The sequence below is a fragment of the Rhinolophus hipposideros genome (assembly GCF_964194185.1).
Source record: "Rhinolophus hipposideros genome assembly, chromosome: 4".
NCBI lineage: Eukaryota > Metazoa > Chordata > Mammalia > Chiroptera > Rhinolophidae > Rhinolophus > Rhinolophus hipposideros.
Genome location: NC_138050.1, coordinates 22007174 through 22031971, shown reverse-complemented (window position 1 = coordinate 22031971; position 24798 = coordinate 22007174). Strand labels below are relative to the sequence as shown.

Genomic DNA, 24798 nt, shown 5'->3' with positions numbered 1-24798 from the left:
AAAAATGACAAGAAACAAGAAAAATCTCATAAACAATCTAACTTTACACCTAAGGGAACTGGGAAAAGAACAGCAAACAAAGCCCAAAGTGAGTACAAAGAAGAAAATAATAAAGATCAGAGTGGAAATAAACAAAATAGGGGGAAAAATACAAAAGATCAATGAAACCAAGAGCTGTTTTTTTAAAAAAGGTAAAAAAAAAAAAAAGAAAAACCTTTAAATAAACTCATCAAGAAAATAACAGCGAGAATGCAAATGAATAAAATCAGAAATGAAAGAAGTGAAAATAGACCACAGAAATATTATTCCTGGTATGCAAGGTTGTTTCAATATCTGCAAATCAATTAAACCAATATACACATAAACAAAATAAGAAACAAAAAATCATATGTTCATATCAATAGATGCAGAAAAAGTGTTTGACAAAACCCAGCATTCTTTTCTGATAAAAACTCTCAGCAAAGTGCGAATAGAGGGAATATATCTCAATATATTAAAGGACATATATGAGAAACCCACAGCTCATATTCAGTGGGAAAAAGCTCAAAGCATTCTCTTTAAGATCAGGAACAATACAAGGATGTCCACTTTCACCACTTTTATTCAATGTACTATTGAACATCTTAGCCACTGCAATCAAATAAGAAAAAGAAATAAAACCCATCCATCCAGATTGGAAAGGAAGAAGTAAAACTGTCATTATTTGCATTATTTGCATTATTGTGACAAGATATTATATAGCGAGAATCCCAAAGATTCCACCAAAAAACTATGAGAACCAATAAATAAATTTAGTAAAGTAACAGGATACAAAATTAATACTCATAAATTAATTGCATTTTTATACACCAATGACAAACTATCAGAAAGAGTAATTAAGAAAACAGTCCTATTTACAATTACATCAAAAAATAATAAAGTACCTAGGAATAAATCTGAGCAAGGAAGTAAAAAACCTATACTCAGAAAATTATAAGACATTGAAGAGAGAACTTAAAGAAGATACAAATAAATGGAAACATATACCATGCTCATAAATAGAAAGAATTAATATAGTTAAAATGCCCATGCTACCCAAAGCTATCTATAGATTCAATGCAATCTCTATCAAAATACCAATGGCATTTTTCACAGAACTGAAACAAAAAATCCTAAAATTTATATGGAATCATAAAAGATCCCGAATAGCCACAGCAATCCTGAGAAAAAAGAACAAAGTCAGAGGTATCGTGCTACCTAATATCAAACTATACTACAAGTCTATAGTAATCAAAACAGCATGATATTGGCATAAAAACAGACACATAGATCAATGGAACAGAATAATAGAGAGCCCAGACTGTTCATTCAATAAGTTGTGCTGGGAAAACTGGACAGATATATGCAAAAAAAATGAAACTGGACCACCTTCTTACTCCATATACAATAATAAACTCAAAATAGATTAAAGACTTAAATGCAAGACCTGAAACCATAAAACTCCTAGAAGAAAATATAGGAAGTAAACTCTCAGAAATTACCCTTAGGAATATTTTTACTGACATATCTCCTCAGGCAAGGGAAACTACAGGAAAAAAAATACAAATGGGACTACATCAAACTAAAAAGTTTTTATACAGCAAAGGAAATGGTCAACAAAATGAAAAGACATCCTACTAAATGGGAGAAGGTTCTTGCCATTGGTACACATGATAAAGGATTAATAATCAATATTTATTTTAAAAACTCATACAACTCAACACCAAAAAACCAAACAATCCAATTAAAAACTGGGCAGAGTATCTGAATAGACATTTCTCCAAAGAGAACATACAGATGGCCAATAGACACATGAAAAGATGCTCAACATCACTAATCATCAGAGAAATGCAAATAAAAACCACAATGAGGTATCACCACAATGAGGTATCACCTCACACCTGTCAAAATGGCCGTCATCAATACATCAACAAACAGCAAGTGTTGATGAAGATGCAGAGAAAACGTAACCCTCATGCACTATTGGTGGGATTGCAAACTGGTGCAGCCACTATGCAAATCAATATGAAGTTTTCTCAAAAAATTAAAAATAAAACTACCTCATGACCCAGCAATTCCACTCTTGGGTATTTATCCAAAGAAATCCAAAACACTAATTCAAAAAGATATGTGCATACCAAAGTTTACTGCAATGCTATTCACAATAGCCAAGATATGGAAACAACTGAAAGGCCTATTAATAGACAATTGGGTAAATTGCAGTACATATTCCTATATACATAAAATGGAGTATTACTCTGCCATAAAAAAGAATGAAATCTTACAATTTGCAACAACATGGGTGAACCTAGAAGGTATTTAGCTAAGTGAAATAAGTCAGACTGAAAAAGACAAATACCATATGATCTCACTTATATGTGGAATCTAAAGCACAGTGTAAACGAACAAACAAAACCAGAAATAGACTCACAAATACAGAGAAGAAACTGATTGTTGGTAGATGGGAGGGAGTTTGGGAGGATGGGTGAGAAAGCGAAGGAATTAGGAAGTAAAAATTGGTAGTTACAAAATAGTTGTGGGAATGTGAAGTACTGTGTGGGGAATATAGTCAATAATATTGTAAAAACTATGTATAGTGTCAGATGGGTACTAGACTTATGGGGGGGATCATTTCATAAATTATGTAAATGCCTAACCACTACTCTGTTAACCCGAAACTATTGAATATTGAATGTCAACTATAATTAAAAATATATGTAGTCATGGGATATAAAGTCCAGCAAAGGGAATATAGTCAATGGTACTGTAATAGCTATGTACGGTGTCAGAAGGGTAGTAGACTTGTTGGGGTTATCACTTTGTGAGGTGTGTAAATGTCTAATCATTATGTTGTTTTGTACACCTGAAACTAATAATGATTAAAAAAACCAACCATGATGATATTTTTAAAGGTTATTGTTAAAAAAAAATGTTACAAATAATACCATCCTCTCCTACCCTGTGTCAGGCTATCTGTGAAACACAGTGAGACAATTATCATCATCGTCATCATTGGTTCTGCCTGACTGCTTTCCAACACTAGTTGAACAGAAAGTTAGAGATGTACAGAAGGTGCTGGGAGATAATTTAGCTACAGGGTGGGGCAGGTAATGATAGGCAGTCCAGGCTCCACCTCAGTGCTTCTCAACCCTAGTTGCACTTTAGAATCATCTAGAGAGCTTTAAAAATATAGATCAACTAAATCAGAATTTCCAGTCACAGGGACAGGCATCTGTATTTCCCAAAAATTTCTCAGTAATTTCGATGTGCAGCGAGGTTGAGATCTCCTATTCTAGATACAGAAAGCCCTTGCACTTCAGGCCACTATTTCATTGTTTGTTGGGAGTGACGGACAGGGAGGAGGGGGCTGGGATATGGTCAATCTCTGAAAGGAATCTTTTGAGGGTCTGAATGTCCTAGCATGCAGTCAGGACTTTCTTCCGTAATGTGTGCTGTACTCACAATTTGACGTTTTCCATTGGTTGGGGTTAGGAAAACTAGAGTCTGATGCCCCCAGAAACTGGCCTAGTTCTCTAACAGGAAACTTTTCTAGTCTATGTAGTACAGATAATGATGACAATACACATTTCTAGAGCAGATTACAGCTATCAGTGCAATTTCATAGGCATTACCTCACTGGGGACTTGTAATCCCTTTTTTTTCCACATTGGTGAACACTTATTCCAATATGACCCTATTTGATAACTTTAGTGAGGTATAATTTATATAAAATAAACTGTACGTGTTTAAGTGTACAATTTGGTACATTTGATATATGTGTGTATGTATGTATGTATACACATACTTTATGAAACTATGACCACAGTTAGAGGGTGAACATACCCACAACCCTGAAAACTTTCCTGCTGCCCCTTCACACTCACTCCATGTCCACCCACCCCACCTTCAGGCAGCCATTGATCTGCTTTCTGTTACTATTGATTAGTTTGAATTTTCTAGAATTTTATATGCATGAAGAGACACACTATTCATCTGTCTCTTTTCATTCACCATAATTGTTTTGAGATTCATCCATGTTGTTGCTTATTAGTGTTATATTTTATGGCAATGCCATAATTGATTCATCCATTTTCTATGGATAGACATTTGAGTTGTTTCAAGTTTGGGGCTATTACAAGTGGAGCAGCTGTAAACATTCATGTGTAAATCCTTGTAGAGATACATGTTCCCAGTTCTTTGGAGTAAATACCTAGAAGTGGAATAGCTGTATCATACAGTAAGTGTATGTTTAACTTTTTAAGAAACTATCAAACTGCTTACCAAAGTGGTTGTACTATTTTACATTCCCACCAAGAGTGTATGAGGTTCCATTTCCTATAATTCCTCACTAACAATCGATTTAGCCAGTCTTTTCAATTTTATCTATTCCTATAGGTAGGTAGTATGTGATAATATCTCATTGTGGTTATTTCCTTAATGACTAATAATAAACTTCAACCCTGACCTCGTATCATGTCATATCATGTCATATTATGTTATTATACTGTATTATATATGCACACTTAAAATGAATTATAGACCTAGATGTAAAAACAAAAATTATAAAACGTTTAGGAGAAAACACAGTTGTAAAACATTTGCTTCCTTGGGTAGGCAAAGATTCTTAGAGCACAAAAGGAAAATTAATAACATATGTAAATAATATGTTGAACTTCTTCAAAACTAAAATCTTTTGCTCTGCTAAAGACACTATTAAGAAAATAGAAAGGCAAGCACAGTCTGGGAGAGATTTGTACAAAGCATATATCTGGTAAAAACTTGTATCTAGAATCTATAAAGAACTTTCAAAAGTCAATAAAAGAAAAATAATCCAATTGTTTTAAACAGGTAAAAGATTTGAATAGCCACTTCACCATAGAAGATACATGGATAACAAACGAAATAAATAAATAAATAAGCCCAACATCACTAGTCCTAGTAATCACTTTTAAGGTGAGCCAGGTAGGTATTATTATTACTCCTATTTTGCTGATGAGGAAACAGTCTTAAAGAGATCACGTGACTCGGGATGATACAACTGGAAGCAGAAAGTCTGGATTAGTCTCTGACTTAAGCCAGTGTTATTTTTATGACACACCCAGTAATTCAGAGAGCCAGCAGCGATTCTAGGGCAGCACCCTATGAGAAGAGTTGGGGGTGAGAGAGATTGAGCATACGACATCATTACGCAGAGACAGCAACGTGTAAAGGAGATAAGGTGCGAAGGCAGAAACAGGAGTATCTGCAGGATCAGAAACACGCCCAAGAAGTACACTGACAGGTTGGGACAGAGCCAAGTGTGGAAGCAGGTGAGCAGGCAAACGCTAGTGAAGATCACGTGTGCCAGACGTCAGTGCAAGTTGCGGGGGCAACTCCAAGGCAAGTGATCCAAAGAGCAGACTTAAGGTGCAGCGTTTCCTGCGATGGAGAGCTGTGACAGAGAGGCGTCTTGGAGCCATACTGGAAAGGTGACTAGATCACCACGCCCAAGAGCAGAACCATGCATGAGCTCTGGTACATCAGAGGGGCAGAGATAAGAAAGGACGTGCCCTGCTTGACCACTGAAAACACTGTGGGGACACCGATGCGGCAGCAATTGGCGGATATGAGATTGATCAATGAAGGCCACTCCAGGGAGGTGACATTCAGTTGCTCTTGGAGACTGAGACATAAAAAGTCACTGGTAGAAGTTGTTCTTTAATTCAGTTCTCAACGTCTATTTTAACTGTACCTTGATTAAATGATCTCGAAATGCATAACTGATTTTTTTTTAATATTACTTGTCCACGTGCCTTCAATTGATCTTACTAATCAGCAATCTCAACCCTGTGCCAGATGACACTGTCTTACAAATATTGTGGTAACTCTGGAGTGAACAGAGAGGCCCCAAGACCCGAAAAGAAATCACTTTTTGCCATTCTTCTATAAGAAGGCAGACATTGCCCATCAAGAAAGAAATGCAGGGAATGAGTGGGACATGGTAGAGGGGATTTTTAAAATGCAATGTCCCAATTAAACATACCAGATGCAGTGCTTATTCAAAATGTGCATTGACCCCAATTTTCTATTATGTGCCATTCAGTTTGGTTTACAGGTCCTATTATTTACTATTAAATACAGATGGCCTTTGAGTTGGTATGCATTGTTTCTCTCAACAATTTACTATGTCTAATATTAAAAGAACTGATTTTTAACTTTTTAAATTTTACCCTAAAATCAGGCAGTTGATGCAATAGATTTACGACCAAAGATCACATGAAAACACAGAAGCACCTTAATAGCCAGTTACTTTGCACTGAGTTCACTGAGTTTCAGAATGTCATCAGAGTCACTTATTTCCTGGGCTGAGAGGCCCCCACTCTCAGCCTCACCAGTCCACACACCCAAGCTATCTGTGCTGTCCTGCCCCACCCACGCCATGCTAGGCCAAGTCACAGCCAGGAGCACGTCACAGACTGGAGAGAGTTACAAAGGTCTCTAATGACGCCCCAGTATTGTCAGAGTCCAGGCCACACACAGCATTGAGAAGAACAATCATTTCGCACAAATCCAAGAGAGGCCTCCGCAAGCGCAAGCGTATCCGGCAAAGAGCCTCAGACTTGTGGACTTTGGACCCAGAGCTGGGTTGTGAGCAAGGACAGACGCAGCCCTGAACCAGCATTTCCTCCGAGTCAGTGCCCAGACACGTACAACTTTATTTCCTTTGTGATCATTTCAGATTCACTAAAGGAGCCATTTTCCTCAGGCAGCGCATTTCTAAGAGGTCAGTAGCTCCAGCTCGTTAGCCTCCACAGGAGGTGTCACAAAATCCTTCCCTAGCTTCTCCCCGCTTTCAGAAAAATGTAAATATAATTGCAGAACAGGAATGCATGCAAGAGGCATGTTTAACAAAAAGGCTCCATTATGTTAGTAAACATATCATAATCCAAAAATAGCATTTGTCGTTATCATAGGCTTGGAGCTTTCATGTGAACTTTGGCCTCATTCTCCAAATTCCAGTTAACCAAACATCCTGGAGGTCATCTGCTGCTACAGTTTCCACAAAGCCCTAAAAGTCACAGCTGTTTAGATCTAGATGGGACCTCACAGATCATGTATGCCATCATCTATGTGATCATCTATCACAGATGAGGAACAAACATTTATTGACCACATACTATGTTCAAAAAACCATGTCAAGCATTTGCTTATGAGTAGTATCTCCTGTATCTCCCAAAGGCCCTTCAGAGATGGGATTTTTATTATCCACATTTGACACATGAAGCTTTAAGTAGTGTGTCCAATGTCACACATTGAGGAGGTAGCAGCACCTGGATCTCTGCCTTAGTTCGTTGAGTTCTGAACCACTGCAGTACATTGGCTACTTCTCCAGCCAAAGAGACTTTAATGAACTTCCAGACTCCAAAATCCTGGTGAGATCCTCTTTTGACTTGGCTTATTATTCTTATATAAAACAGGTCATATACAACCACAGAAAATGTTTCATCTACCTCCACTACAAGCTCAACACAACTGTTATTTCTTATTTTTTGCATTAAATTATAAAATACTAAAGCTGCATGGGGTTTTAGAGGACATTTGTCCAAAATTTCCCTTTTAGAAATGAGGATGCAAGACCTGATGAGGTAAAATGGCTTTCCTAGGATCCCATAGCTACCTAGGAGGCAGAGCAAAGAGTAATGTTTTCAGTTAAAAATAGTATGCTGTTTTATTTACTCCATCTTTTTTTTTTCCTAAAAATGCAGTGGACCTACTAACCTGATGTTAGAAGATTATAAGAACGATCCTTATCCTCTTCTGAAAAAAAATTCCCTCTCCAGTTGAGATTATTAACCTTTTGAAGGCTTTGACTTTTATTCCAGAATTTGTGGAACACGTAGCTCAACAGTATATTGTAACTTAATTTGAAAAAGTTCAGTTCCCTTTTCAGGGATTTCTAGCAATTTTATAATAATAATGCTGTAGAGTAGTCCCCCTTATCCACCATTTCACTTTCCACAGTTTCAATTACCTGTGTTCTACCATGGTCCAAAAATATTAAATGAAAAATTGCAGAAATGAACAATTCAAGAGACAAGATGAGCCCTCTGTAGGTAATACACATAGGCACTCAGGCCAACGAAGCAGGACAGAGGCCCAGTTACCAGAATTGAGGCCACAGGGAGTTGGATTTTAGAGCCAATACAGAGTACATTGATGAGAATCAGGTCACCAAGTCAGGGCTGGACCAGTGGCCAAGCTTATATGAGCTTAAGCTGCAGAACACTCGTTCAACTTCCTAATTCCCTCTTGTCCGTGGTCATAACTGGTTCTAGAGATCCTGCCAAGGTTGTGTGGTCAGGGAAAGGGTAGGGATACAACACTTGAGGTGCGAGGAGAAGATGGAGGAGAATACATGTATGAATGGACTGAGACAGGAGGATAGGGATGTGTGGTTACTTGGGGCCAAGGCCCATGACACCCAAACTGGCCTGGTCAAATAGAAGCCCATTCAGGACCAGAGAACCCCAAATGTAACAGGGCTAAACTCTAGGCAAAAACAGGAAATGGTTAAACAAACTGGGAAAGTTTAGGCTGGAAAAGAGAAAACTCAGCCCAAGGGAAGCAATAAATGAATTCAAATATTTAAATGACACATGAAAAAGTTAGATGCATTCTGTGTGTCTAGTCAAACAGACCTAAGCCCAGCAGATGGAATTCCCAGGGAAGACTTTTTAAACTCGGTATAAGGGAAGCATTTGTATAGCCTGCCTCTGCTGGCTCCATAAACTCATTCGCTTTATATTCACTCAATAAGCTCTTGCTGATTATAGTAACTTTACATTCTGGTTTGCAAGCACAATGCCAGTTTATGCTGTGGTATCAGCTCCCATCTGGTCAGAACCCCTTTTATTCTGAAAGAGTTCTAGTTTGAATAACAAATTACATGCTCCCCTACTCACTGAGCACCTGCTACATGTCAAAAATTGAACTGAACATAGAAGACACAATTAAAACACAATCCCTGACTTTGGTGAGCTCATAGTCTAATTAAAAAAGGGGTCACCCCAATAAATTTATTAAAAAACCAGGAGATTCAGGCATATCTCATTTTATACCATTTAGCTTTATTGTGCTTCGTAGATACTGTGTTGTTTTATACAAATTGAAGATTTGTGGCAACTCTGCGTCAAGTAAGTCTATTGGCACCATTTTCCTACAGCATTTGCTCCCTTCATGTCTCTGTGTCACATTTTGGTAATTCTCACAATATTTCAAAATTTTTAATTATCATTATATTTCTTATGGTGATATATGATCAGTGATCTTTGATGTTGCTATTGTAGTTGTTTTTATGTGTCACAAACCACACTCATATGAGACGGTGAACTTAATCAATAAATGTGTGTGTTTTGATTGCTCCACCAACCAGCATCCTCTCTCCCTCTCCTCAGTCCTCCCTATTCCTGGAGACACAACAATACTGAAATGAGGCCAATTAATAACCCTACAAATGGCCTCTAATTTTTCAAGTGAAAGGAAGAAACACATATGTCTCACTTTAAATCAACAGCTAGAAATAATTAAGCTTAGCAAGGAAGCCATGTCAAATGCCAAGATAAGGCCAAGGTCTCTTGTGACAAAGGGTTAACTGAGTTGTGAATGCAAAGGAAAAGTACTTGAAAGAAATTAAAAGTGCTACTCCAGTAAACACATGAATGATAAGAAAGCAAAATGGCCTTATTGCTGATATGGAAAAGTTATAGTGGTCTCAATAGAAGATCAAACCAACATTGCCTTAAACCAAACCCTAATCCAGAGCAAGGCTCTAACTCTCTACAATTCTATGAAGTCTGAGAGAGGTGAGGAATATGCAGAAGAAAAGTTTAAAACTGGCAGAGGCTGGTTCATGAGGTTTAAGGAAAGGAGCCAATTCTATAACATAAAAATGCAAGGTGAATCAGCAAGTGCTGATATGGAAGGTGGAGCAAGTTATCCAGAAGATCTAGCTAAGATAATTTATGAAGGTGGCTACACTAAATAACATGTTTTCAATATAGACAAAACAGCCTTCTGTTAGAAGAAGGTGCCATTTAGGGCTTTCATAGCTAGAAAGGAAAAGTTAATGCCTGGCTTCAAAGCTTCAAAGGACAGGCTGACTCTCTTGTTAGGGGCTAATGCAGCTGGTGACTTTAAGTTGAAACCAATGCCCATTTACCATTCTGAAAATCCTAGCGCCTTAAGGGATAGGCTAAATATACTCTGCCTGCATTCTATAAATTGAACAACAGCCTGATAATAGCACATCTGTTTACAACATGGTTTACTGAATATGTTAAGCCCACTATTGAGAACTACTACTTAGAAAAAAAGATTCCTTTCAAAATATAAAGGCTCATTGACAATTCACATGGTCTCAGAAGAGCTCTGATGGAGAGATACAATGAGACTAATGTGATTTTCATGCCTTATAACACAACATTCATTCTGCAGCCCATGGATTAAGGAGTAATTTCAACTTTCAAGTCTAATTATTTAAGAAATATAGTTTGTAAGGCTATATCTGCCGTGGAGTTCTCTGACGGGTCTGGGTAACATAAATTGAAAACCTTCTGGAAAGGATGCACCATTCTAGATGTCATTAAGAACATTCATGATTTATGGGAAAAGGTCAAAATATCAACATTAACAGAAGGTTGAAAGAAGTTGATTCCAACCATCATGAATGACTTTGAGGGGTTTAATACTTCAGTGGAGGAAGTAACTGTAGATGTAGTTGAAATAGCAGGAGAACTAGAATTAGAAGTGGAGCCTGAAGATGTGGCAGAATTGCTACAATCTCATGATAAAACTTTAATGGATGAGGACTTGCTTCTTATGGATGAGCAAAGAAAATGGTTTCTTGAGATGGAAACTACGTCTGTTGAACATACTATGAAGAGTATTGAAATAACCACACAGGATTTAGAATATTACATAAACTTAGTTGATAAAGCAGTGACAAGTTTTGAGAGAATTGACTTTAATTTTGAAAGAAGTTCTACTTTGGGTAAAATGCTATCAAACAGTCTAGTCACACAACAGCCTAGCCAACTGTCCCCCCATCTCTTTCCTTAAGGAAAGAAGAGTCTGTAAGACTGTGCCTTTCTGGGACTCTGTTCCACCTTGTGTTTACACCTTATGTCTCTCTGTCTGGTCCCCGAAATATGGTTTGCAGCCAAAGACGGGTAAGATATCTCACAGGAGATACAACCTCAGCCAGGTGGAACCGAGTGGGAACCCCCAATGAGCTGCCTCAGATTTGTATGGGAAAGGGCCTTGCCTGCCATTCCCCCTGCCTGGGAAAAGCTGTTGCCGGCTCTGGCTTTTGCCTGGCACCTGTTTGTGAGAGAAGTCATGAGGACAACAAAAATCAGTTCTCTCCATGTATCTCAAAGGAGCTGTTACAATATGAGAGACTTGACCCTGAGAAGATACATACCTTAAGTAAAACATCATGGGACCTTGTGCTTTAGCTGTTTACAGATAAAGGGTGATTGAAATAAACATTTTTCTGCTATGATGTATGAGTCTCACAGACCACGTAAGAAACAATGTTACTTTCTTGTATTTGTATACCTATCGATAAAAACCTTCAGTCAGCCTTATTCTGGGCTCCAGTCCTCTGAGACTGAGAGACAGACCCCTGGCCTTCGGAGAGATTTAACTACATTAAGTCTCTGTTTCTTTCTTAAAGACTTAACCCAAACCTCCCCTTCTCACACTCTCACTGCCCTTGTTGCGCTGGACACAACAAAACAGCATTGCATGTTACAAAGAAATTCTTCATGAAAGCAAGAGTCAATTGATGCAGCAAACTTCATTGTTGTCTTATTTTAAGAAATTGCCTCAGCTACTCCTGCTTCAGCAACCACCATCCTGATCACTCACCAGCCATCAACATCAAGGCAAGACTCCCCACCAGCAAAAGGATTACAACTCACTAAAGGTTCAGATGATGGTTAGCAATTTTTAGCAGTACAGTACTTTTAATTAAGGTATGTACATTTTTGGGGGTTTTTTTTGTTTGTTTGTTTGTTTTTGACACAGTGCTGTTGCATTCTTAATGCTACAGTGTTTACACTACATTCTACAGTGTAGAATGGTCTACAGTATAGTGTAAACATAACTTTCATATGCAATGGGAAGCTGAAAAAATTGTGTGACTCCCTTAATTGCAATATTTGCTTTATTGTAGTGGTCTAGAACAAAAACTGCATATCTTTGAGGTGTGCCTATATCAAAAGAACAAACAGGGTGGCCAGTTAGCTCAGTTGGTTAGAGCATGGTGCTCTTAACAAAAAGATTGCTGGTTTGATCCCCACATGGGCCACTGTGAGCTGCACCCTCCACAACTACATTGAAACAACTACTTGACTTGGAGCTGATGGGTCATGAAAAACACACTTAGAAAAAAAAAGAAGAATAAACAAAGGCTGTATAAACAAAAGTGCTGAGGATGGAGATATTAATTTTAATATAAGGGATGAAAAAGAGTTCACAGCTAATTCAATTTCACCTTCTTCATTTACTCATTTAATAGATAGTTGCTGAACAAGTACTGTGTCCCAGGCACTATACAGGTCCCACTGATACAACTGAACAAAACAGAACTCTTCCCTTACCTCATGAAAACTTTATGAAAACTGATAAGTCTTCGTTGTTTTTGAAAACCCTACTAGGTGGATAGATTTTTTTTACATCTATTCAGCCAAACCATGCCTTTGGAAACGTCCAATCATTGGTCTTAAACCTGGTCACTGAAGCCCAGTAAAATCAAATCCCTTTTCTACAGGCAGGTCTTTCAAATATATGAAGGAACTAATACATTTTCCTTAAGTTTTCTGTTTTCTAGAATATTTAGTTTCCTTAAGCTAAATATTCTAATTCCTTTGATTCAGTTTTCGTATGATCTAGACATCTGACTTTTCAGCAACCTAGCCATTTTGTCATTCTTAATTGTCCACATCCCTCTGAAAAAGTGAAGCCCAGAACAATCTCCAAGCTAAAGTATGCCCTGACTGGTGCACAAAGAGACCGGGACCTCTCTGTTTCTCCATCCTATTCTTCTTGTCCAGGCCACTTCCCACACTGCTGGTCATACTGACCAGCAGTCAATTAAAAGCCCCAGGGGTCTTTTCAGAAGAATTGCTGCTAAGACAGTATTTGTGTTGATTTCTTTATAATTTAAGTATTCCCACAACACTATTACTACTGTACACTACTATATATATGTACAATCTTCCAACATTATTTCATGTTATGAGTTTATTATTCCACAAAGTTATAGAATGTTAGTGCTCAGAGTCATGCAGATCTTCTAGTCCAGACCCTACATTTTACAGATACAGTTATTGAGGTACAAAGAGGTCAAATGATCTCTTAAAATCACAGCTCATTGCATTACAGCCTGTCAAGATGTAGATTCCATCCCCGTCTGTGAAAACATCAATGCCATCTGTAACTATTCCCTCTCCCTTACCCCCTGAATGCTACAAGAAGGGAGGAGCTGCCTCCAGGAAATATCCCTATTGCTAGGATCTTCCAATTTTAAACCCATTCTCTATACTTAACCACTAATACTGTGTTTTTGAAAAACATAACTGCCCTTGTTAAAATCCTGTAAAATTTTTCCATTATATGGAAGCTAGGGCCAAACCTCCATAGCATACCTTAAAAGGCTCTGCTTACCTTTCTAGCTTGTTATTTCATCATGTATTCCCTGATGCTCTAACTCTTGTCAATTTGAGTGAGTGCTCTTTCCAAATATGCCACATTTGTTCAGTACTCCTTGAACTTCTACCTGTTTTTGGAATGCTTTTCCCCACTTGGAATACTCCTATCTTTCATTTTCTGACTTGCCTTTCTGATGAAGTCTTCCTTAAATTCTCATCAGTGACCCCACTCCCCACCACCCCCTCCCACAAGCCTGGAGCAGTGAGTTAATTTTTTCCTTCTACTTCATTTCCTATAACACCTCATGTATGTGCCATTTGTGCCCATAACACATGTGATGTTTTTACTGTCTCCTCTATAGAATGATCCCCTTGAGGACAGGTATTACATCTGTCATCGAACAAATATTCAACACCTGTTTCATTTCATTCATTCAACAGATATTAACTGAATCTATTTGGTGCTAGGCTGTGGTATATGGGGTGAACAAGACCCATGCGGTTTTTGCCCTTATGTAACTTACAGCAGGATAGATGTTCACTAAAAACAGTTGAGAACAATGGAGTATAATGAGTATTTTTACAAAGAGAGTGCTATGAGCTATTGGCACATATGGGAGGGGGTTTGGGGTCATGCAAGGGCTCTCTAGAGAAGTCACATTTAAGCCAAGATCCAAGAAACAATCCAAGTGAAGAGCTTATCTCATCAACAAATGAGACTTTTGACCATTTCTTTAAGGTCATTGATTAAGGACAAAGATGAGGATAGAGGTCTGTGGAATCTAGCTAGAGATCCACCACAAATCAGTATTCTGGAGGATATAACCAGGGGTGATATTTGAATATTTAACAACAGGTACAACACAGGCATCAACCAGTCAGAATGGACACCAGCCACAGACAAGCAGGTCACCCAACGCCATGCAGGCAGGCTAAATGCCAGTCCTGGGCAGAAAAATCCAATCTGCTATGAATCTCTCTACCTGTACAAAGGCACAGATGCCCTAGAACCAGGTGCAGCTCCAGTCCACCTCCTTTTATTGAACACTTTATTCTGCATATGACGAGACCAGGCACACATGCAGGACTTTATATAATTTGCCTGGAAAATGTCTCCTAAATGTACGCACAGCCAACCTACCGAGTAATGTACCCACTGCCTCCTATAACAGTTAGTTCTTGAGTCAGCTAAATTCTCTGACTGCTGTTTTTACATACCCTTTCCCATTTAATGCTCCTTTAATACCAAGAATAAGTTCAAAAGTGCCCAGTGTCTGCCTTTCTTGCTTGGGGCTTTCTTTGCCTGCCTCCGAGTTGACTGAGGAATTCTAAACATGTGTCTGCAGCTTAGTGAGGCCACTGGGATGTCAGGTTATACAGTTTATTGGGATCTATATCCCCAGAGACATACCAGAGAGAAACTGCAGCTGAGATGTCTGCCAAGAAAAAAATGGAAAGGGAGCAGAGATCTGTACCACTGATATCTCTCCAGCCCCTTTCTTTACTGATTGTTGGCTTTATAGAGTGTGAAACAGCAACAAGCTACCTTACACACATAAAACGTAAATAATAGTATTAAACAAGAAGAAAATCACCCAAGTTTTTATAGTATAAAGCTCCCTTCTGAGGGGTAGAGTCTTGTGCACTTATCCCGGAAGGAAGGAATGCCTTACATAAGTTTGCCTTTGTTTCTTTTACATCTGTTCATTCAAGGAATGTGTATGGAGTGCTCACTCTACTTAGTATACTTTCTTCTCCTCAGAGAGTAAAACTGTAATCCCTAAATTTTGAAGGATCATGAATCAACATATATCAAGGAAAAATTATGAGTTATTTCTATCACTGTTTATAAATTTGGGGAATTCAACTATTTATCACTGAATATTACCTATGGTGCTGTTTGGTATTTATGACCCCGGTTTTGTTGCTAGAGGGGCTTTTACTAGGCTCTTCAGGAGGTTTGTGGCCAATCCAAGATCAAGTAGTCCTTCCTAGACCGCCCTCCTCCGACTGATCACACAGTGCTTTTGAGCGAAAGCAAGTGAAGAATTGAGGATAACAGCCTTCCTAAGACCAGCAGACCCAGTCCTACTCCTTCACCCTTCTCAGAGGCCCTCCTGGTTTCCATGGTACCCAGAGAAGATTCTGGTTGCTTCCAGGCCTAGCTCATTTTGGGGTGTGCTTGGAGTCATCTCTGCGAGTCGACTTGTAAACACACACCTTGTTGTGCCCAGCACTTCCCTTTGGTTCTAAGGTCTAAGGCAAGACCTTTGAACTTTGATAGCCTCATTTCCCTCCTCTAAAAGTGTGGATAATATTATGGCAGCCAAGCCAGACAGCTCTTGCAAGGATTAAATGAGTTTCCCCATGTGGACCTCACCCTCTTTCCTCACTTCACACCACCCCCAGAAGACAAGACAGTGATGGGATGTGGGGCAAGCTGTGGAGTAACAAACGTATCATCTGCCCAGTTCTGTGTACCCAGAAATCTGGTCACATTATCCAGCAAAGTCATTCCAAACACTATCAGTCACTGCCCCAGCCCAACCAAGAGTACTGAGCACTCAGTCTCTGCCCATCTTCTCTCCACCACATGGCAGACTAATGCCACCATATATAGCGCATGAACCCTGCTGTGTTCCAACATCTCATGCAGAGCCCCAATAAGCACAGCAGTTAGGAGTTGAATTGTTCTCATACCACACACACCCCTCCTCTGCCTCACCTGCCTCCACCTTTAGCACTGCTGTGAAACTCTAAAAGCCATTTGAAAGTCCCCAGCCTGGACCCCTGCCCTCTCCACAGAAAACATTGCACTGAGGGCCCTTCCATGGGCTGAGGCTTTCACTGCTCAGTAATACACAGAATCGGAGCCTTGCCAGTGACTGAGAGGTAATATAATCAACACCTTCCTAACGCTTCAGAAACAAGAACAATTTAAGAGACACAACTCACACCCGTTTCTTTCATATAACATACAACTTCTTTTTTGTTTTTTCCTGCTTCCTATCTGGATGAATCTGGGGGCCTCCAGCTGTTCCTGTCAGTCAGATCGCCAGTATTTCCTTTCTGGGAATACATTTTTCCTGAAGCAGCATTTTAGCACCAGATTAGCACCTGATGCATTAGTGCTTTTTATCACCTAGCAATATCTGTCATCCAAAGGGCTGAGTAACACAGTTACCATCTATCAGGTTATATTTGCTTGCTGCTTTCAGTCAATTGTCTCACTGTAACCTGCACTTGAACCACACAAAACGGCTCTAAACGAGAAAGCAGAAGCGCTATTAGAGTTCACAAACTCTTAGTCACTGAGCTCCACCTATTTTTTTCACTACTATTTGTTACCCCACACCCCACCCCTTTTTTCACCCCCGATCCAGTTTTTCAAACAATTTCAGTTCCTGGACACATAGCAAGTGTTCAATAAATATGTGATAATCTCACTTAAACCCCTGGACATAAAAGTATATTCCAGAGAGCAGAGAGGTTCATTGCAGAATTTCAGACCCAGCAGGGAATACAGAAATCACACAGAGCAAGTCTTTCATTTTGTAGATGAGGAAACTGATGTCCAGAAAAGTGAAGAGATTCAAGCATGTTCCCATCTAATTATTTAATATTATTACTGAGACCTCCTACTTTCAATCTACATGATATCCTGATTGTGAAAATGCCTCACTTGTTTTTGTCAGGGTTCACGTGTTCCAAAGTTTTAACTGGAATACAATGTTATTTTTGCTATCATCTTAGCCTCAGAAGTGTCCTTCACATAGACTTTTCATTTCAAAAATAGAAAATTTTGAAAGCAGGCAAATATAAAACTAGAATTTCTGTCTTTGCTCCAGACAGTTCATTCAAGATTTCACAAACCTGGCTATGGGCCAGAATTATTACCTGGGCAGCTTTCAAACTATCATTTTTCTACCAAGTCAATCTCTGGGTTTAGCAACACTTGAGAATTTGTCTGTTCGTTGCTTCTTTTGAGCTTGCTTGTTGTTGCTTATTTGTTTGCTCTCCCAGTGATTCTGTTGCACGTCAGGTTTGGAGACTGCAGATCTAATCAGTGTCTGCTCCTGTGTCACACCCACTCGTGGACAGCATCAAATATGTACTTTAAAATATCTGAGGAGGAGGAAGATACTAGTGTTCTCCTGGAATTGCAACTAAAATCACCCACCAAAATACAAGTCAAAAATGGTAACCTACAGTAATAATAAGAAGAAGAATGTAGACTATAAATCCCACTTGCTAGACCATCAAAGGTAAATTCGTTCTAGTACCAGGTGCCTAGCCCCTGGGGAGTGTCCCCAGAACTTCCCTTCACAGCATGTGAGCAGCTGGTAAAGCAGCGCTGCTGGGACTGAAATCTCAGACGGCAGCAGCCGCAGAAGTGGAAATCACGAGGCAAGTGTAATTCTAACCTTACATATTTAAGTAGACGAACTCTTGTCAACATATAGTTCCAGTTCTTTATCTCTCTGTTGGCTGTAATTCACTCTTACTACCTTCTTTCCAAGTAATTCCATGAGTTCTGGGAATGTCCAGAACTGCACTGAGACCAATTTATCCTGAGTCATCTGGCAAGCCATAGTTCGTGCTTTTCGATCGGTTTAGGTTACTAAGCAACCTCTTGGTTCACTAGGGATAATGACCTGACTCTTTCCAGGGGTGGCGTCGCTGTGTGGGATCCTGGGTGCAGAATCATCACCAGTGTGGGACTTGTGATAATCGGGGGGTGAACCTGGGCTGAGCAGTTGCCCTGAGTCAATCATTTAGCTTTTGTATATAAAATGGGGGTGGGAGACAGCTCTCCAGCTGGTTATGATTGGACATACTCATATAAAAAGCACCAAGGTGCATTTATTTAACGTCAGCCTGAAAGCAAGAAAGTGATGACAGCAGGGAGGGCCATATGCAGGGTCACGTTGCTTCAGGAGAGTCCAGTCGCTGTCAAAGTTAACAGAGAGGAAACAATTCCACAGCCGTCCAGGACCCCTGCTATCCCAGATACCTCTGGAAAACTGCAGAAACATCTGTGCCCACATGTTTGTCGCCACAGTGGCACTGCAAAACTCAATGTGTCACTTCTGCAAAGCCTTGAGCATCCAGAAAGCTTAAAGGCTGGCCATGGTAACTTGCCCCAACAAGGGCCTGGGCCGGTTCCAGGCTCAGCATCAATGGCTCCCTGAGGCAATGGCCCTCACGGTCACTTTAGCATTTAGTTTACAAGCTGTGTGCATGACTCAGGGTCAGTGCAGTTGGTCCTCTCTCAGCTCCATCATGCCCACTTGACATGGGGTTTCACCACCCCACCCCACCCCACCCCACCCATAATGCACTAGGGAGGAGGGAAGAGAGAGAGCTTCTAGCCAAGTCCACAAATTTGCTCTCAAATATCTCTGCCAGGAAAAGCCAAAATGTCAAAAAGAGAGGTCCCAGTTACTCAAGTACTCAAAGATTTTGTATTTAAGAGGCTGGCTGGTTTAGGGGATTTAAGAATAAACTGGAAACCAGGACAGAGACTCCTACTGCAGGATTTATTGACAGCTGTCTGTGAGCTGGGGCCTATCGACCTGACCTCAATTAATGTCCTCAGAATCCTCTTCCAGAAGAAGTGGGGCAGAGGGTGGGTTCTTTTCGTAAACCCGGACTAGGTCCCTCAGAGAAATGGCCCTGGCTACCAAAAGGCATATGGGTGGTAGACAATTCTTGTAGCCCTAGGAATCTGGAGAGGGCAGGCAGGACCCAGGGAAACACAGCCCTCCCTTGAGGGAATTCAAGCAGAGAGGAGAACACCCCCAACGGCCAGAATGAAGTACCTGGTAAGGCCCACTGCAGCTTGCTTTGTGCTCTTTTGCAAAAAGCCCACCCCGTAAAAGGTGCACGAGTCTCCTGTTCTGAAAATCTATGCTAAACTGAGCTAAGGAGTGAGATTCCAGGAGCTGGATACTTGTAAGCATTTTTCCTCTTAATCTAAAAAGGAGTGGGGGGAGGGGAGCTGGGCAAGGGCAGTGCTGACCCCGTGTCCTGATTGCAGATGTTGACAACAGCCCTTTCACAGAATCTGGGCCTGCTAGGCACATGAGCTGTTCAGACCAGACCTTTAACACCAGCAGCCAGGGTTCGCTGTGGCTTTCACCAGCACTGTGTGGATGCGATTGAATAAAGCAGAAAGAGTCCGAGCTCAGAGTCTGGAAACCTCTCTGGGGTTTGGCTCCAGCTCCACTGACCAATTTGCTGCCTGACCTTAAGAAAGCCCCAAATTTCTCTCTGCAGTTTCTACATATGTAAACTCTGGATTTGTTTTGCTGAGAGGTTACAAGAAGCCTTCTGATCGCCCAATGTCCTAATCCAAAATGTGATCTGTACCACTCTCATCAGAACCATTCAAAATGCAGATTCCTGGGCCCCACTCAGACCAACTGAAGCAGAACTAAGGGGAAAGAACTAAGAAATATGCATTTGAACAAACTCTCAGGTGATTCTCATGGACCCTGAAGACTGAAAGTCACTGACTTAGAGGATAGAGTCTAAATTCCTTCATATGATTTCAGGGCCTTTACAAATGGCCTTTTGAGTCCTATTCCCAGTGTCCTCTCAGCTTCAGCACCACCAGCTGACATTCAGGTCCACAGACCACAGGCCAGGCACTGGGCTAATTACATGCATCCATTTAACATTCGGAGCATCTCTACAAACAAGTACTATTATCATCCCCATTTTACAGATGAGGAGACTGAGGCTCACACAGGTTCTGTAACTTGGCCAAAATCACACAGCAAGTGTGATGCAGAGGTCAGATTCAAACTTCCATCTCAGGGATTGCAAAGTTTCCGCCCTTAACTATCACTGATACACCACATTCTTTGTCCCCTCAAGAATGACTGGGTATTCATGCCTGTATGCCTCTGCTCAGGTTGTCTCTGGGCCTCACATGCCTCATGACACCCCTGTCCTTTGCAAATATGTAGAATTCAGATGTCTTGCTTGACCCACAAACGTCCACGGGTCCCATTAAGAAGTGTTAGCTACTCCTTCCTTTGTGCTGTGACAATCCTTTGTTTATATCTCTACTTCAACACTGTTCAGATTGTATTGTAATTATTTGTGTCAGCCTCTTTCACTAAGCTTTAAAAATTCCTAAGACACAGGAGATTTATAAGGCAGTGAAACTGTTCTGTATGATACTACAATGAAAGGTACATGACTTTCTACATTTGTCAAAACCCATAGACTATACAACAGCAAAGGTGACCCCTAAGGTAAACTATGAACTTTGGGTGATAATGATTTGTCTACCTAGGCTCATCAGTTACAACAAATGTGCCCTCTGATGTGGGATGTCAGTAGTTGAGGAGGCTATGCATGTGTGGGGACAGGAGGTATATGGGAAATCTCCGTACTTCCCACTCGGTTTTACTGTGAACCTAAAATTGATTTTAAAAATAAAGTCTATTTAAAATTTTAAAATTCCTAAGACTATGTTATCCACCTGTAACCACAAAGCATGGCATATAGAAGAGGCTAAATAAAGGCACGTTGATGAAAGTATGAATGTCAGGACAGCTGCTGTCACGTGGGGCTGAGAAAAAAAAACAAAAATCTGAGAAACACCATGACAAGGAGCAAGAAGGCAACTATGAGAAGTGATCAAGTAATGGAAATTTTGGAGAAAGCCTAGAAAGAAAGAAAGAAAAACTGGGGGCTATGTCATCAGTCCCAAGGATAAGCCAAAGAATGGGGACTGTTATGCACAGCTGTGGCTGTGAGGGGGCACGAGAAGCCCAGCATGAAGCATGGAGGAGCCAACATGAAGAAAAAGGGAACCAAGAAGGGCAACGAGATGGAGGCAAACTGGCATGTCCCCAAGTGTTTTGCCTGCAAATGCTTTTGAGCCCTGGCCATTCCAGAAGGCAAGCAGGGCCATCAGAAGGAGAAAGAGGACCCATGAAGTCAGTCTCTGACAGCGGAAAGGGGTGGATTCTAGGGACAACAGGGTACCACTCATCATCCAAATGTGATGCAAAGAAAAAAGTCAGCAAGTGGAATTATGCTGCAGGAACCGAACTGTAATGTCACAGGGAATGATTCCAAGAGACGTTTTAATGACACTTCAGATGCCAGGGATCAAAGAGTATGACATAATCTTTAAAAGCAGGGCAGTTAACGTTTTAATTGTTTTGGAAGGAAAATCTGGAAGAAGGAAAAAAATGAATACTACTCGCTGTATAATAACATTGAGCAGATCAAGGGGGGAAAGTCACATACTTAGAAATAAAATAGCTACAAAAGAGACCTTGTGCTCTTATGTGCTGGCTAAATAAGAGATTAAAAACATCACTATCATTCTGCCAATGTGTGCCCACCATTGATACTAGATTTGGCATTAGACATGCTTGGATTGGAATCCCAGTGTTTCCACTTACTAGCTCAGTGAACGTGGGTGAGTTTCTCAGTCTCCCTGAGGCTCAGTTTCCTTATCTGTAAAAAGGAAACAATAGTATTTATTTCAATGGGTTGTCCTTAGGATTAAATGGGATAAAGTATGCAAAGTATTATGGAATGCCTGACAGAAAGGTTCTATAAATGATGGTGTAGTGGTGGTATTACCACTGCTACTGTATATTTCATGATGTCCTTTTCCTGTGTCCATGCCTTATTCCCCCCAAGTTGATTTTACCTCCCAAATAAGCCCTGCAAACTTGTCAGCTTAGTCCAATTGAAGAAACTTCAGAATCTGTCTTTTATTCTGAGCTGCCCCCGTGCAAGTCAGTGTGCTAAGTCTAATTAAAATGCTCACACAGGGTTCCTATCCTACTGTAGTTTTCATTCTAGCGCCAGAAAGAAGGTGGCAGACCTCTCTAGGGTCCAAGGCAGAGTTGCAGAAGCACCACATGAGCTCCACAAGTGATGGGCTCAGGGGTCAGAGGAGGGCACTGTCACTCACTGCTTGAAAAGGGGACATTGAAAAGGGGGCAATTTACTGGACTTAGTCCTAACTAAATGACAATGGATACCAGAGATGCTGAGCCCACGCACATCTCTTTTAAATACAATTTTAAGGACAACTCTATATGGCCTTTTTTCTACAAATCACCCTGGCCTGGGACAATTGGTCCAGAGGAGACATTTAACCAAAGCAACAACCCATTATCCAGCCAGGAAGGAAGAAATGGACTGAGACAGTCATCAGATGTAGTGAGGCAGGTTATGAGTCAGGGTCTGTGGCAAGAAGAGCCAGAAGCTTAGAGACAGACTCTGAAAGGAAGTCAGGATGGAGCATTAGGGCCATGGCGGACTTTTGTTGTGGTAGACCCCAAAGTGGAAATTAAACTAGGAGAGAAGTAAAAATATGATGAGAAAGAAACTGTGGAGTCTTTAAGAGCGAGAAAGAAGGACTGACAAAGAGTGATAGGAAGGAAGACAAATGGAAGGAAAAACTTACCAACAGATAGAGGGACTAACAGACAGGCTGGCCCCCAGAGACAGAACAAATCTGATTGGCTGACTTTCCCTTCTTGGGTCTCATGCTGTGGTAGATACATGGCTGCTGAGTTGGGGAATGAATCTCTGAGAAGGTGGGGCATGTCCACACTGCACAGGTGAGACCAAACGTGAGGAGAGGGGGCCAAGGCAGTCAGATCTTTTCTTCAAACTTCCCAACATTTTCTTCTACATAATTATAAAAGCAACACATACTCCAGCCCGTCATCACTGTGTTCCTTGCTCTGTGCTGCTCCCATGCCACCTGAGTCCTCAGTGAAGAACTGTCATACACACTTCGCACTAGGAGATAAAAGGCTATGACAGTGTTCTGATGAGAAAGATGGGATAGGGATATAAATTTCCTACATGAGATGAGAAGTTGTTTTGAGGGCAGTTGTTCAGCAGAGGCAGGAGAGTGGATAATGTCACCACTCCAGTGTGAACAGCGAGTAAGCAGCCCTGGCCACCTGCCCCTGCCTTGGCCACAAACTAGGTCTGTGATCTTGGGCAATTGACTTTGCCTATATGGACATCTGTTTGTAAATTTGCAAAATGAGAAGTTGAATTGGATGTCTTCCAAATTTACTTGCAGTGCTGCTAACATTCTAGATTCTGTGGTTCTACGAACCCATGGCTATTTATACATCAGACTTTTTTGCAACATCCAAATGGTATTAGCCGTCTTGCCAGCCATGTCAATAATATTTTATTTATTATAGTACTATGAAGTGAATAGGTTATTTATCCTCTCCTGGTACAACTTGTACTCGAATACAATTCCAACGTGCACAGTAAATCTCTCCTCCTTTGAACTCCCAAAACATTTGAATCTAGACACCTCTTAGTATACTTACCACATTCTGTTTTATGCTATGGTTATTCAGGAAAAGGCCTATTGTCCATTACTAGATGTTAAGCTCCCTGAATGCTTCCTGGAAACCCAGTTGCAGAGAGAAAGAAGAATGGAGCTGCTGGGGCTGCTTTCACCTTTGCAGCCCCAAGAGCTCCTGACAGTACCTTGCACAAATTGATGCTCAGTGGGTGTTTGTGGAACACACATATAGTTGGGGAGAATGCAAAACATAAAAGCAATTTATCAAATGACCTTGATGAGACACCTATCGTTTGCTCTTCCCTCAACACATAGGATAGCTAACATAAAACCTTTGCCTAGAAATGATAAACATTGACTCACCTTTATTGCCAATGACACCAGTCTCAAAGGTTTGGGAAGACACACTGAATACAGACAAGAGGAATAGCTGCTAAGAGTATAGGGGGTGGGAGGAAGGCAGCAGGATACCCATATTTCCCAGTCACCGAACACGTTTATGAGATGCCTACAACTACACAGAAGGGAATGTTATATAGAACTGAAGAAACCAGAAGGTATCAGATTGGTTGGCGAAGCACTTTCTCAGCTGAGAAAATGAGAATGATGAAAAAAGAGAGGGGAAACCATCAAGGGCCATCTCAAAGCGAAGGTCCCTCAAGCCATATTTTCTAATCACCCTGAAAGTTTAGAGGTGGACCCCATGGTTTTATTTCATGCCCACATTCCTCCTCATGCCCTGACAGCTTTCCTGAGCCTTCTGTC

General features: G+C 40.5%; 1 long non-coding RNA gene across 1 annotated transcript in view; it reads right to left on the bottom strand.

Annotated features, from left to right (window-relative positions):
- The window catches only part of LOC308496505, a 208661-nt gene that overhangs the window by 181951 nt on the left and 1912 nt on the right, over positions 1-24798 (bottom strand). Inside the window, exon 2 of the long non-coding RNA XR_013993192.1 lies at positions 22142-22196. This is a non-coding gene — a long non-coding RNA (uncharacterized lncRNA). The remainder of the gene's footprint in view (positions 1-22141; positions 22197-24798) is intronic.